General features: G+C 36.9%; 1 protein-coding gene across 1 annotated transcript in view; it reads right to left on the bottom strand.

Annotated features, from left to right (window-relative positions):
* The window catches only part of LOC145673407 (uncharacterized), a 63,634-nt gene that overhangs the window by 12,501 nt on the left and 36,139 nt on the right, over positions 1 to 14,994 (bottom strand). The gene's annotated exons all lie outside the window — the stretch shown is intronic.

Genomic DNA, 14,994 nt, shown 5'->3' with positions numbered 1-14,994 from the left:
AAAGCTATTCAAGAAGAATGGGACATAATCAGTCCCGAAGCTACAGAACTACGAACTACTACAGGTGCAATCAATGCCACGAAGACTACAGACAATCATTAACGCACAGGGTAATCCCACAAAATATTAAATAACGTAATATACTTTATAAGCATTAATTCAAGCATAAGTGTACGGTGACTTTTTGCGTTTACAAAAAAGGAATTCTCTCTTTTCTTCTGAACAAAACAGTGATTGTGTTTGTTTGGCCTTTCTCTTGTATATAGAAATAAAATGTATGAATGTGTAGTCTTAATTCTGGTTATATATATATATTCCACCTCCCGTTCTCATGCTAGCTGTTTTCAATATAAAGTATGCACGGTGTACGAACACTTTCTGCGCTCACTGTAGGTACGTTGACAATAAGCGAATGTTGTTAGAATATTTGTTGAGATTTATTTTCCTTCACTGCCTTTCGCCTGGTTAAAACGTAGTTTGCAGTGCTTTGGAGCAGCTGCAGGTGGGAACGCGATAATGTTTGAGACATACCGGCGACTTTTTTGTGTGTGAAAATAAGACCTTTCTCAAAAAGTAGTAAATAACTGCAGTAGCAATTGTCTACGTAAATGATAAAGACATATCCAACTACAAGAAATTAATACAGTATATATAGCCTATTCATTATTGTTTTTCTCTTTTAACAGCTACTAGCTAAGGATGGCCAATTCCAGAATTTTTACTTTCCGGAATCCGAAAAGTAAAATCGGAAAAATTCCGGATCCCGGAAAAATTCCGATTTTTTCTAAATTCCGGATTTTTTCCGAATGTCGGATTTTTTCTGAATTCCGGAATTTTTCCGAATTCCGGAATTTTTCCGAATTCCGGAATTTTTCTGAATTCCGGAATTTTTCCGAAATCCGGAATTTTCTGAATTCCGGAATTTTTCCGAATTCCGGAATTTTTCCGAATTCCGGAATTTTTCCGACATCCGGAATTTTTCCGAATTCCGGAAAGTAAATTTACCGATTCCGGAAAACAAAATTTCCGGAATCCGGATTCCGGAAAATTTTGGCCATCCCTAAACCAAAGTCATTCCATCAAGTCTTTTTCCATCTGATCTACTGCATTCTGATGGTTCTCTCATTGCTTGTGTTTGTTCAGATATCAGCGTTCTTGTCATTTACTGCTGAATGACGTGAGTGACTGTCTGACTCTCACCAACACTCTTTAAACATGACAGTGTAGTAGACACTTCTTATCTAAAACGTCTCCAGCACAGGAAGGGCAACAATGAGGCACACTTACTTCTTAATGTAGCGCTATTTCTACCCGGAAACTTTCATGGAAAAAATCAAATATTATTTTTATTTGCATTATTATTTTTAATAATTATGTACGTACACACGAGAAATTGTCTACTGCAATTAATTGAAAGGAAAAATACGATTAATGTATAATCTTGCTATGACACTAACTTTTCATCTAGGGGGCATGGCAGATGATATTTTAAATTTTGCCTCTCTCCAAAAGAGGTCAAACAGCAAACTCCAAAACAGTTGCTTTTAAGGAAGATTGTCCTCCTCCCTCGCGTGCCCTCGTTCTCCTGAAGGCAGTTGTCTCTAGCCATCGTGCACCCTCGCTCCCGCAGTAACACTTGGTCCTCACCCTCGTTCACCCTCGCTCTCTTCGTCGAAGATTTTCCTCGCCCTCGCGCACCCTCACCCCCGCCATCGAAGCTTGTCCTCGCCCTCGCGCATCCTCACCCTCGCTGCCGAAACTTGTCCTCGCCCTCTTCGTCAAAGCTTTTCCTCGCCCTCGCGCACCCTCACCCCCGCCATCGAAGCTTGTCCTCAGTAGATTCGTATACAGTTATCGACATTCATAAATATTCATGAGTGTGTACTTTTCTGACATGGTAGCACTTGGTAATGCACGTTTTAAAAAAATGGATACACCCTTTTTCCCCGCATACTAATGACACATAATGTATGCAGGTGCGGCCGGAGGTAACATGACATATAATAAATGGTTTCCGGTCAAAAGAAATGTTAATTGGACAAGCAGAATACAGAAAAAACCTTTTCGGAAATAAAATATGCAGATCACACACGTAGAACAAGGTAATTCATTAATATTCAGCACATGTAACGCGACAGCTGCTGCTGGAGAACATTCTAGAAATTTGGATCGTTGGTATGAGTGAAAGAAAGCACTAGAAGCTTCCAGAGCTTTTTTCTAAGCTTATTATTGTTGGAATAGGGGAAAGAACACACTCGAACCTTCTGGAAAGATTTAAGGGCATATAAATGCTGATGCATTTGCATGATGTGTACATTTAGAAAGAAGAGGGCACCAAGAACATCAAGTGTTAACTTTGGGAAGAAGATATTTTACTACTAGGAGAGATTGGAAGATTGGTAAGTAATAACGTTGTAGTTTTCTTGTATTATACTTGTTCATTTTTATATGGGAAAGGGACATATTGTAATTGTTTGGAGTATAAGGGGACGGAACTGTTTGGTTTTATCGGGAATTGATTGCGGATTTTCCGGTATTGAAAAAATGATATGACTCGGTGTACTTTTATGGAATTATAACTTGACTAAGATATAGTATAATGTAATATGGAGGGTAGAGGGAATCATCATTAATGATTGCACCGGGAATCGAACCAGAGCTTTTCCACGTGAAAAGCCGTACGACAAACATTTTGCTTAGCAGATGTTGTTACTTATATGTAGCTATGAATTGTGTAAGACATAACAGGTATATAAAAATATATTGTACAGAAAGTTAGCAGAATGCGCCCCGGGACTCGAATTACTATTCTCCCACGTGGAGAACCGTACGACAAACATTTTGCTTGCAGTGCGAACTTGTTACTTATATATAGTTATGAATTGTGTAAGACATAACAGGTATATATGAATTATATTGAACAGGAAGTTAGCAGAATGCGCCCCCGGGAATCGAATGAGTATTCTCCCAGGTGGAGAACCGTACGCTAAATTTTATGCTTGCAGTGTGAACTTGTTACTTATATATAGCTATGAATTGTGTAAGACGTATAACTGGTATTTAGAAAGTATATGGTAAAAATTATTATTATTATTATTGTAAACTGTTGTGTTTTGTTGTCATAAACGCTAGTGTAACAATGAGGTTATATGGCGACAGAACGTTTAACGTTACCGCAGATTGAACTTAAGGGTTTTTCATGTTGAAAGCTAATGCAATAAAAAGAGACCCGAGATTGTTTGAACATATTACCCAGGACGAAATGTAGTAGTGAAGTTGAAAGGGAACTTATATTTTGTAATTGGAAGTCGTAATACATCAAATAACTAATTCTTAATTTCTTTTATTGTTTTAGGTGGTGAAGGAAATAAAAAATCTTAATAGAAACACTGGAGAACAAACCTTATTTTCCTGAATTGTTTGCTGTTGAAATATAGAGGTGCTTTTAGTGAAAAGGAGTTATAGATTGCTTTTAAAGCATGGATTCAATGAAACCGTTGGATCTTAGTACAAGAGGTGAAAGTGATCTCGCAGAATCATCATTTTTGCCGGGAACAGAGGTTTTATCCCAACCGCTGGTGATCCCGCACTTTCCGCCATTGGAAACAGAAGTTACCCCGGCCAACTTGGATGTATTACCGGGAACAGAATTTTCATCCCAACCGGTGGTGAGCCCGCAATCTCCGCCACTGGAAACAGAAGTTACCCCGGCCAACTTTGATGTATTGACGTTTTTATCGGGGACATCCCAACCGGTGGTGAGCCCACAATCTCCGCCACTGGAAACAGAAGTTTTTCCGTTACTTGATGTTGAAAACGAAATAGAAGAATATCCCCCTACACCTTCACCAACAGCGAGTAATTCCCCGGTGCAGAATTGGGAGTTGGAAGAATTTTTGAAGTTACCATGTGAGTGTACTGTGGAACGTACATCATTGGATTGTATAAAAGAGTGTATAATATATTGGAAACCAGACGATATTTGTATTTGTATTGCATGCGGTTTTTTGGAAGGTGGACAGTTAAAGCATGATTGTTTGATGTTGGATACGGAATGTCTTGAACGGAAAGCTATAGAAACCATAACAAAAGTTGAGGTTCGTAAAGAATTATTATCAATTTACAGAAAAAAGCATGGACATTTGTTTTTGATTACATGGAACTTTATTGAACGTTTCCGAGATCTTGTGTGTGACTTTGAATACAGGCCCACTCTATTAAAAATTTTACTAGAAAAAGATGTTGGGAAATATAGTGATATGGTGTAAAAAATGTACAAAAGTACGATAAAAGTAAGCTTAGTGTGAGTAAAAGATTTTATATTGAAGTAGAGTGTAGAATATATTGCCAATAACAATAAGACAAATATATATTTTTGCATTTATGTATTTTATTATAATGGAATATAAGTTTATGGAGTATATTTGGAAAATAATAGAACATACATCATGATGTTATATTAACGAATTATTTCTTGGAAAAGATTTATTTTGTATTGCCTTGAAACATATCGCCCTCCTGTATCCACACCTGTATCGCCCTCCTATAATGCAACTAGATAGTTCGTTCGTTCGTTTATTATAGTTTAAGTTGAATGCTTGTTCCGATGAAATTTCAAAAAAGTATTAACAGTCCAGATAAAGAAACATTTCGTCTTTTGAAAGTTCATGTATCGTTAATTTTAATACCAACAGATGTTTCGTGAAGCTGTTGTTGTCCACCAGCCCTACTACCCATGGAATTTTTGTCCATCACAATTGCACATGTTCTGAGATTAAGTCACACCAGCGGACAAATGTGTTGATGGCTGGCTGCATTAGTCTGTTGATACGTTGGATAGTACGAGCCGTTGTTAGAAATGCTGTGTCGTCAGCGAATTGATAGACTTGAACGTGAGGAGATACATTTTGCAAACACTACCTGGTTCACTTTTCCAGTTTTAGCTACTGGCATAAGCATACAAACTCATCATCTGTGAAAAATAATCGTTATATTTGGTGGTCAATCTCAACCATGGATAGTCTCAGCTTGAAAACAGAGGCTGTTTTCCTTAATTCTTTTGCACGGTGAGAGTTTTCACGTTTATTTCACCTCAGTATGTTCTTATTTTCTTCATTATGTTTAAAGTTTTACATTAAATTTTAAAAAATGTTCCAGCGAAAACATTTATTCCAACAAAAGTCTACCCAGGTTCGATTCCCGGCGGGAGCTCATGTGGTTCGGATTCCACGTTAATCAGTAGGTCCACGTCTCATATAGCTTCGCTGATGAAAAGAGACGTTAAACTCAAATCAAATCAACTCCAACAAGAATCTTATACAACCATCTAATGGCCATATAATTTTGAATGCATGTGTATAAAGCTGTAAAATTAAAACTGTAATCCTTGAACCATAGGTGGTTCTTGAAATCTATCCTTCTGGTCCTCTTAAACATTAGTTCAAAGAACAAAATAAAATTCGTGTAACCTGTGTATCACATAGTATACTAAGAATCTCAAACAATTATTAATACTACTGTGGGATTATAAAATATTCTTCATCGCCTTCAAATCGTTCACCTCTGGCGCGTGATGGGTCCATGGTTCGATCTTAGCCCGCCAAGGGCTTATTATGTTTGGCACACAGCATGTAAGCAAGTTCTCATGATTCTAACATTTCCTCCCTGAGAAAACAATCCATCTCAAGCAAAAAATTTTTATTGTTCCAAAGAAATCATGAAGTAAATTAAACCTTCAATAAGGATTATTTAATAATAATTATAAGGTATGATCATAGCCTTGCAACGATTCTATTACAAGAAAGAAAGATCGGATAAGCTATTTAAGCCAATAAATAAATGTAGGAAATGGAAGTACCAGGAGAAATGAAATGTTGTCCACCACAAAGTTCACTTGCTCGGTTTTTAAATCACAAACATCAAAATCTCTTCTACCACTGAGTCACCGTGCCCTCCCCCATATCCGACTATACTTCACTGTGGGTCTACAAGTTTCAAGAGGTTACCGTACAATGTTTATTCTTTTTAACACCATATACCAAGTAAGGGTCTGCACATCCTGAAAATTGTTGGAGGGTGGATTCTGCACTAACAGTGACTGCGTTTAAGCATTATTGAAGTAACATTATTCTAGTTGCAATAAAACGACACGTAATTTTACAATATTGTCATCTATATTCTCAGCAAAAGAGTACACTAACTTCTTTTTATAAGACATAAAGAGTACAAGGGTACTGTAACATCGAGTTTTCTACAGTATATCACACATTTCTCTCCTACTGCAACCATAATTCTCTTAAGAAAGTGTTGGAATGTTTGTTGGGTTATAAAGTTTTAAATGTGGTCCGCATCCAATGAATCCCTCGCGTAAGTATGCCCTTAATTCAATCCATTCTGCATACAAGATTATATGTAGTATTCATTTAAAAGTAACTGTGTAAACAAGAATGTTAAAGTCTTCATATCATAAACTAAACACAAGGTATCAACCTCAGTGATTCCCGTTCAATCGACAATAGTTCATCATTTACTTACGTTGGTAATGTCTCTAAAAAATCTAAAATAAAGTATTAAATAGTTTCAGTTTCCTACCATATTCTTCTTAAACACTAGTTTCTTCATATAGCATACAAACAACTAAGATTATTTTTTCTAATATCAGTTTATTTCTTTAAAATACATTACTCTCACTGACAATTCAGTTGCCAGTAATTCAGTATTTTAGCTCTAGCTATTATTTACATGTGTTAGTCCAATGTTTGTAATCTATTAAATTCTTAATATTACAATACTACAAATTGATCCATTTATAAAATAATATAGATAACAGTTCAATTCTCTGTAACAATTTGTAATTTCTCAACTTACATCAAAGTATTTAGCCCTAATATATATATATGAGGTTAAATATGTTCTTCTATTCATACACAATCAAATGCATATGCTACAGTGTCTCAGTGTTCATTTACAGAATTAAATAATTGTTTATCTTTCTCTAAAAACATTTCTACTATTTCTTTGATATAACAATCACACTCTGTAATGTATTCATATACCAGATTAAATTTTTTCTCCAAAGTATAAGTGTTCTTAATATTATAACCTTTAAAATGTTTCTTTAAATAAAGTTTATAGATTTTCTCTCTCATTTCACGTTTAATTAAGATCGTCCACACCTTTTGTAATAATTCGTAATCATACTGCAGCAAACAGTTGTGATCTTTTTCATTTTCATTATGTTCAACACATGCTTTACATAATAATACAGAATTTGGTGTGTACTCATTAAATAATTGTATAACACATGTATCACTAATAGTTTCACTAGTACACTCACAGTCATTAGCTTCCAGTTCAAAACAGTTAATATTTAAAACACTGTCATCATCATCACTTTCCGGGAGTATTTCATCATTATATCTATTATAGCGTCTAAAATAATACACTTCTTCTATTTCTTGTGATGGATATATGATTCTCACTTTATCACGTAATTCATCTGGCAAATCGGGGTCAGACGGGTGAATTAACAGTATAGGTTTTTCGTTTTCACGCTGAATTTCTTTTTCTCTAGGTGAAACATAAACAGTCTCCATGTTACTCATTTGTCTGCTCTTCAGCAAAAACAAAACACATAAATACTTTTTTCAAGTGTGATACATCTATTTATATACCTACAATAAAAGCTTCTGCGCATGTGTAAAACACATTTTTTCCCTTACATTTAATAAAGTGTTCTATGCATTCTGTGTCTTATATTACAATCAAATAATATTTTATTCGAATTCTCTGTTTAATAATATGTTTCAAGGCAATACAAAATAAATCTTTTCCAAGAAATAATTCGTTAATATAACATCATGATGTATGTTCTATTATTTTCCAAATATACTCCATAAACTTATATTCCATTATAATAAAATACATAAATGCAAAAATATATAATTGTCTTATTGTTATTGGCAATATATTCTACACTCTACTTCAATATAAAATCTTTTACTCACACTAAGCTTACTTTTATCGTACTTTTGTACATTTTTTACACCATATCACTATATTTCCCAAAATCTTTTTCTAGTAAAATTTTTAATAGAGTGGGCCTGTATTCAAAGTCACACACAAGATCTCGGAAACGTTCAATAAAGTTCCATGTAATCAAAAACAAATGTCCATGCTTTTTTCTGTAAATTGATAATAATTCTTTACGAACCTCAACTTTTGTTATGGTTTCTATAGCTTTCCGTTCAAGACATTCCGTATCCAACATCAAACAATCATGCTTTAACTGTCCACCTTCCAAAAAACCGCATGCAATACAAATACAAATATCGTCTGGTTTCCAATATATTATACACTCTTTTATACAATCCAATGATGTACGTTCCACAGTACACTCACATGGTAACTTCAAAAATTCTTCCAACTCCCAATTCTGCACCGGGGAATTACTCGCTGTTGGTGAAGGTGTAGGGGGATATTCTTCTATTTCGTTTTCAACATCAAGTAACGGAAAAACTTCTGTTTCCAGTGGCGGAGATTGTGGGCTCACCACCGGTTGGGATGTCCCCGATAAAAACGTCAATACATCAAAGTTGGCCGGGGTAACTTCTGTTTCCAGTGGCGGAGATTGCGGGCTCACCACCGGTTGGGATGAAAATTCTGTTCCCGGTAATACATCCAAGTTGGCCGGGGTAACTTCTGTTTCCAATGGCGGAAAGTGCGGGATCACCAGCGGTTGGGATAAAACCTCTGTTCCCGGCAAAAATGATGATTCTGCGAGATCACTTTCACCTCTTGTACTAAGATCCAACGGTTTCATTGAATCCATGCTTTAAAAGCAATCTATAACTCCTTTTCACTAAAAGCACCTCTATATTTCAACAGCAAACAATTCAGGAAAATAAGGTTTGTTCTCCAGTGTTTCTATTAAGATTTTTTATTTCCTTCACCACCTAAAACAATAAAAGAAATTAAGAATTAGTTATTTGATGTATTACGACTTCCAATTACAAAATATAAGTTCCCTTTCAACTTCACTACTACATTTCGTCCTGGGTAATATGTTCAAACAATCTCGGGTCTCTTTTTATTGCATTAGCTTTCAACATGAAAAACCCTTAAGTTCAATCTGCGGTAACGTTAAACGTTCTGTCGCCATATAACCTCATTGTTACACTAGCGTTTATGACAACAAAACACAACAGTTTACAATAATAATAATAATAATTTTTACCATATACTTTCTAAATACCAGTTATACGTCTTACACAATTCATAGCTATATATAAGTAACAAGTTCACACTGCAAGCATAAAATTTAGCGTACGGTTCTCCACCTGGGAGAATACTCATTCGATTCCCGGGGGCGCATTCTGCTAACTTCCTGTACAATATAATTCATATATACCTGTTATGTCTTACACAATTCATAACTATATATAAGTAACAAGTTCGCACTGCAAGCAAAATGTTTGTCGTACGGTTCTCCACGTGGGAGAATAGTAATTCGAGTCCCGGGGCGCATTCTGCTAACTTTCTGTACAATATATTTTTATATACCTGTTATGTCTTACACAATTCATAGCTACATATAAGTAACAACATCTGCTAAGCAAAATGTTTGTCGTACGGCTTTTCACGTGGAAAAGCTCTGGTTCGATTCCCGGTGCAATCATTAATGATGATTCCCTCTACCCTCCATATTACATTATACTATATCTTAGTCAAGTTATAATTCCATAAAAGTACACCGAGTCATATCATTTTTTCAATACCGGAAAATCCGCAATCAATTCCCGATAAAACCAAACAGTTCCGTCCCCTTATACTCCAAACAATTACAATATGTCCCTTTCCCATATAAAAATGAACAAGTATAATACAAGAAAACTACAACGTTATTACTTACCAATCTTCCAATCTCTCCTAGTAGTAAAATATCTTCTTCCCAAAGTTAACACTTGATGTTCTTGGTGCCCTCTTCTTTCTAAATGTACACATCATGCAAATGCATCAGCATTTATATGCCCTTAAATCTTTCCAGAAGGTTCGAGTGTGTTCTTTCCCCTATTCCAACAATAATAAGCTTAGAAAAAAGCTCTGGAAGCTTCTAGTGCTTTCTTTCACTCATACCAACGATCCAAATTTCTAGAATGTTCTCCAGCAGCAGCTGTCGCGTTACATGTGCTGAATATTAATGAATTACCTTGTTCTACGTGTGTGATCTGCATATTTTATTTCCGAAAAGGTTTTTTCTGTATTCTGCTTGTCCAATTAACATTTCTTTTGACCGGAAACCATTTATTATATGTCATGTTACCTCCGGCCGCACCTGCATACATTATGTGTCATTAGTATGCGGGGAAAAAGGGTGTATCCATTTTTTTAAAACGTGCATTACCAAGTGCTACCATGTCAGAAAAGTACACACTCATGAATATTTATGAATGTCGATAACTGTATACGAATCTACTGTCCTCGCCCTCGCGCACCATCGCCCTCGCTGCCGAAACTTGTCCTCTCCCTCGCGCACCCTCGCCATCTTCGTCGAAGCTTTTCCTCGACCTCGCGCACCCTCACTCCCGCCATTGAAGCTTGTCCTCGCCCTCGCGCACCCTCGCCCTCGCTGCCGAAACTTGTCCTCGCCCTCGCGCACCCTCACCCTCTTCGTCGAAGCTTTTCCTCGCCCTCGCGCACCCTCACCCTCGCCCTCGCGGCCAAAACTTGTCCTCGACCTCGCGCTCCCTCGCCCTCGCGTCACTGTGGGCGAGGGAACTTGAGGGTGAGGATGCCCTCGAGAGGGCCACCCTCGCGAGGGTGAACATCTCTGCTACAGAGGCACTGCCCTTAGATGTTACATCATGCCGTTGCAGGAAGTCTGAAATTAACAGTTTTCCGTATATCACATGCATATACTTGTTACATTCCTCAGTTATATGTTATATACGTCCACTTGTATGTGAGATCCTAACTGCCTATATTGTTTTATACGGAAAGTACGTGTACAGGGTGTTTCAAAACAACACCGACAACGTTTGGGAGGCGATACCTTACACCAAGAAAAGACAAAAAGTATAGACCAACCTTGGTGCACAAATGTTTCCTTTTGGAGTTATACGCTGCCGAAACCATAAAAAAATTACATTTAAAGGTCCATAGCTTCAAAGCTATATGACCTACCGTAATCGGGCCAAGACTTCACTTAGGAATAATATGTGCCCTATCCAAATATCTAAGTTTCAGAATCCTGCGGTACTTCCGCAACAATTTTTATAGACGCAGTTGGTGAGTACTTCAAATTATGTGCCCGTAGCCAAACTCCCTGTGAAAAAATTGTTGTGTGAGTACCTTAGAATTCCGAAACATGCACTTTTGGATAGCGTACATACTAGTTCCTAAGTGAAGTCTTAACGCGATTACGATAGGTCCCATAGTTTTGGAGCTATGGGCCTTTAAAGTTCATTTTTTCGTATTTTAAGGCAGCCTATAACTCCGAAATGAAGCATTTGTGCACCCAGGTTGGTCTGTACTTTTTGCCTTATCTTGGTATCAGGAATCACCTCCCAAACGTTGTCGGTGTTGCTTTCAAACAACGTGCGTATGGAACACGTATACGGAAAGTATTACAAAACATGAGTTTTCGGGGTTATACGTCTGCTGTACGTTAAGTCCAAAAACTACAGGAATAACGCATGTAACCTACCTTTTTAAGTACGCCACCTACATTTTTTCTCAGTGTAGATTATTTTGTGGTCCAGAGCAGATTTTGACATGATATAAAAACGCGAATAGTCTCCACGGGGCCTTATCTGTTTGTAACCATGTGCTTGTCCAAGCAGATGTCAACTGAAAGATGAATCCAGAGGGAGTTGGAGAAGGAGACTATAAGGAACAAGACGTTGGATACTGAAAAGGTGAATCTTCCTATATTAGCATTCATAAGCACTTGACGCAGTGGTTCGGACAAAAAGATAGATTAATATTTTTCGTTAATTGTAGTTCCCTTTCGTGGAAAATCTTTCAAAATTACCTCACCACAATCCGAGAGTATTGTATTCTGTAATCATTACTTTATCACCAGAGGAATTCAGGATCTAAGGCACTCTTTAGCCTGACTTCTGATTCACGGTTTCACTAATGGGATCGATATTTCGTCAGTTATAATTTCGATGCTTGAACAAGTTGTACATTTCCATAAAGAGCTACCACTCTTAAATTTGATGTTAATTAGCGGATCTGTGTAATTACTTCTCCGGTCCCAACAGACAGGTTATGTAGGGAGATGAACCCCTACTCACTTCCAAATGATCGTGCAGAATCACATGATTCCTCAGTTTGTGAGCAGATATACTCTCAAAAATCTCTCGAATAACTGTCTTTATCCAAAAGGTTATTCCCAGCTGCGATATTGAAGTCATTTATAACTGTGTTTGGGGGTCCACTACAGGGATTCACTTTTAGAGTTGTTGTTCTACCAGATTTAAATTAACGCAACAATGACGCATCGTACTTTTGAATCCTATAGATCCATCAAACGCTTCTTCCAGTCGTTCAACGAATTCAAATGTTTCAACGTCTTCTTCCCACGGAAAGCAAATAACGTTTCTTTAAAAATTAACAGTTTTTTTTTCATATATTTAAACTTACTGCCTATGAGGGCATTCAAGTTCTAAAGCCTCTTTATTTTATAAACTACTTACCTCAAGAAGTTTAAGTTTGTGTCACTTCTCAACGTAATCTCACTTTAGAAGTACAGATTTTCCCCAACGTTGATGCTATTAGTCCATGGCCGCCAAGAAAGTTTCTTTAGAGGTGAGTTATAACTATTGAAAAATCCCTTATGCCAGAATGGCCGGACTGAAAAATGAACGTCTTTCATTGTCTTCTAGGAGTGAGAGGTGGTGAGTTAGTAGCATGAGACTCCACTTTTAAGTTGTCGTTACTAAGAAAATTCTAAGTAGAGATCCCCCAATGAGCAGAAACACTATGATGATGGAAAAGTACGTGAGCAATCTTTCTGGAACAATTTACTTGTGATTCTGGAATGACTTTCATCTTCAAAACATGTTCGCAATATAAATGTAGGCTCTCTGGAACAGAATAAGCAAAGATTACGCCTTCAAATTGTCCCCAAATATGGTCACCACCAATTTCTGAGCAATAGCGGTATCCTGATTTTTTTTTTTTTTTTTTTTTTTTTTTTTGGTGGATGGGGAGTCTGTGTGCTTCTGATGACCAACGTTTCGTTTCTGGGTTGAGAAGTGGTATACAATTCTCACCTTTTGTTATAGTTGACAGAAAGAAAGTACCACTTATCGCGTCATCACATCTTAAGTTTGTTTGACGTATTGCTACCTGCACAGTCTTGTTCAAGGGTCAATATTCGGGGAGCTCATCTTGAAGAAACTTCTCGCAATTTCAGATCTTCACGCTGTTTCCATGAAGATGCTAAGTCTATAGGCGATATCACCCAAACGTAATCGGCGGTCTTCCATAACAACTTCATCCATTACCGTCATCGTGTTGTTGGACCAGCTTGTCCGTGATCGAGGCTGCTTGGATTCGTTATCACAGTATGTCCGAGATTCTTTTAACTTCGTTCTCGAGCGTACATTTTTCACACCCATTACACCTTACCATATGACTCATTGAGTTCTCGATAAATATAAAGGGGTGGAGAAAACGGATAAGCACACATCAAACATTGCTATTTGTAGCTTCGAAAAGATGCTTATTCTAGCAGTGTTTGTAGGAATTACGAGCGCTACATGGTGCACCGTTCTCTATTCCACTTTCCCAAAGTGTGTCCGTGTATTTTAAAGTGTACGGTATCGTCTCATCTGCTCACAGTACCTGAAAAAAATTAGGAGACCTTAGAGCTTGAACAGGCCTTATAGAAAGTAGCTCTATACTACAAGAGAAGCTAAATTATAGCACTGACTAACTTTGATCAACAAACGTGTCACAAGATGTTTATTCATGGAACTATTACTTATCTTATCAGCAATGTGATATTGAAGAAAATAAGACATTTTCCAGTCGTTTTGAAAATGTTCCTCGTATATAAGACATGGTGTTCATAAAAAAAACAATATTGTATCTTCTGAGTAGAGACTTGTGTAGGCTGACAGGAGGCCTTGTTACTGCTTTGAACTTTGAGTAGGGGCGACATTTGGAGCTTGAGGAAGAGGGTAATTGCCCCTCTGATATTATAATAGTATCACAATTAACCAACTAGCTATATGGTCTATGGAGCTCAGAAGTTGAATGTCCTATTCACAAAATCTCCATTGACTTCTGTCCTTAGCGAACTGGATTCAGTTTCTATTTTGTATTCCTATTTATATGAGATCCATCTTACATTGTCCTCCCATCTGCACTTAGATCTTCCAAATAGTCTCTTTCGAATGAGGTTTCCAGTGAAAATTTTGAAAGTATTTCTACTTTCTTCCTTTCTGGCTACATGACCTGCCTATCTGAGTCTCCTAAACTTGATGACTCCAACAATGTTTTGTCCAGACATTCCTCATTTCCGTCCCTCTTGGGTCCGAATATTCTCACCAGGATTTCACTCTGAGATATTTTCAATCTGCACTCTTTTCTCAATGTAAGCCACCATGTTTCACAAACACAGAACATAACAACTATAATTGAACATATTTTAAACTTCAAATTCTTTGACAAAATTCGCGAATACAAAAGAGTTTGGAGAGAGAATAATAACATGTATTCTTTGTTTCCAATCGATATTTAAATTATTCGTGTTAATGGTTTTGGTGTGCTAATATTGAACCTAGATATTTGAAAGTGTCCACTTTGTCGAAAATATTATTTCATATTTTAACATATCCATATACTTAGTTTTCTCTGCATTTACTTCTAAATCCACATCCTTGCAGGTGTTCAATGAAACTCTGCATTTCTTTCTATTGCCCTCATATCATACTCTATCAGATTTACATTATCAGTATACACCTTCACCTGATGAGTATA

This window comes from Thermobia domestica, chromosome 16 (genome assembly GCF_964235325.1).
Source record: "Thermobia domestica chromosome 16, izTheDome1.hap1.1, whole genome shotgun sequence".
In the NCBI taxonomy this organism is placed as follows: Eukaryota; Metazoa; Arthropoda; class Insecta; order Zygentoma; family Lepismatidae; genus Thermobia; species Thermobia domestica.
The sequence above is the reverse complement of the archived record's forward strand: the minus strand, read 5'-3'. Positions and strand labels throughout refer to the sequence as shown.